General features: G+C 46.3%; 1 protein-coding gene and 1 pseudogene across 1 annotated transcript in view; one reads left to right on the top strand and one right to left on the bottom strand.

Annotated features, from left to right (window-relative positions):
• LOC102869782 overlaps positions 1–968 on the top strand; it is a 2,446-nt pseudogene extending 1,478 nt beyond the window's left edge.
• Positions 1–1,684, bottom strand: part of STK31 (serine/threonine kinase 31) — a 123,024-nt gene that overhangs the window by 55,218 nt on the left and 66,122 nt on the right. The gene's annotated exons all lie outside the window — the stretch shown is intronic.

Raw genomic sequence — 1,684 nt, 5'->3', positions numbered from 1 at the left:
TAAAGCTGTGTACAATCTCAATCTCTTCACCATCCATCCTGATGCTGCCAATTGGCCCAGTGGTGAAAATGTTTGTCTTCTTGACACTGAGCCTCAATCTGTATTGTAGGCTGCAGTCCTTGACCTTCTGCAGCAAGCGCTTCAGGTCCTCCTCAGTTTCAGCAAGCAGGGTTGTGTCATCTGCTTAATGCAAATTGTTCAATCTTCCTCCAATCCTGATGCCACACTTTTCTGCACAGAAAACAAAAACCAACTGAAAAATAAAAAAGTATTTAAAAAAAAAAAAAAGAGTAGAAATGGCCGAACCCCTGGACCAGAAGAACCGCCTGATGTCACGGTCATGCTGGCTGCTCCCCAGGGGCCCCGGATGCACTGCTGGGGCTTGGCGGGCTGATGCCAAGTGCTCTTTGCCACCTACTCAGGCCTCTGGAGAAGTGCTACTTCCTGGGCACTGACTGGGACATCGACACCCTCTTCCTGAAAGATACTGCACAGTGATGCACAACCATCAAGTATTATTTTTATCAGTCAATCCGCTTACGAAATATCCCTTTCAATTTGACCAAAATACAACAAGATGAATGGCACTTGCTTCTTTTAAGAATGCCGGCTTCCTGGGCATGGTGGTGGCCATCCTACTGTGTGGCTCCATTGTGGCCATGGTCAGTTTCTTCTAGGAGGAGCGCCTGACCCAGCACGTGGCTGGGCTCCTCTTCCTCATGACAAGCATATTTTGAACCATTTCCCTCTGCACATATGCTGCCAATATCTCCTATGATTTGAACTGGCTCCCGAAACTAATTTAAAGCCTGCCTGATGATGTGGAACATGGCTACAGCTGGTCAATCTTTTGTGCCTAGTGTAGTTTGGGCTTTACTGTGACAGCCGGGGATCTCTGCATAGCTAATCCATTTATTAGCCAGACCAAGATCGCACACCTAAAGTCTGGCTGGGACTCCATGGTATGACTGTCTGCGGTCAAGTTCACTGCTGAGATGCCCAGCCAGTGGCTCCTGAAGGAAGGGGCCAGAACTGAAGTCAGGATTCCAAGCACAAAGTGATCAAAACATTCCAACCTGTTGCCTGCCAACCTTCCTGGATGACTAAAAATCATGTAAAACCTTTCAACCTTCCTAGGGACATGAATACTGTGGGTTAAAGTGCTTTAATGACAATGCTTTGTGTGGAGAGCAGTGCCACAGAACACTTCTAAGCTTAACAAAGGGAAACTCAATGTGGTTTCCATTAATTTCTGATTATTTTTATAGAACAGTCATCTGAGAGCCATTTCTATTTGCAGAGAGTATGATTTTCTTGTCTTAGTACCAGGCTTGTTAAATTTCAATGCAACATCTTCAGAACTTGCCCTGATGGTGTCCTGTTGCATCAGCACTACATACTTGTGCACTATCTGTGGCTGCTGCTAATGACAGGAAGATTCTTCTTATGTTGTACTACTACTACTACTATCATCATTTGTTGTTGTTATGTGCCGTCGAGTCGTTTGCAACCCACAGCGACCCTATGTACAACAGCCCTAAACCATGCTCTATCCTGTGCCAATCTCACTGCCTCTGACACACCCATCCCGATTACTCCAGTCACTGAATCAATCCACCTCACAGACGGTCTTCCCCTCCTACGCTGTCCCTCTACTCTACCCAGCATGATGTCCCTCTCTAAA

The sequence above is a fragment of the Elephantulus edwardii genome, unplaced genomic scaffold, assembly GCF_000299155.1.
Source record: "Elephantulus edwardii isolate Elephantulus edwardi_28Jun2011 unplaced genomic scaffold, EleEdw1.0 scaffold00007, whole genome shotgun sequence".
Lineage (NCBI taxonomy): Eukaryota > Metazoa > Chordata > Mammalia > Macroscelidea > Macroscelididae > Elephantulus > Elephantulus edwardii.
This window is presented reverse-complemented; position numbering and strand designations above follow the sequence as displayed.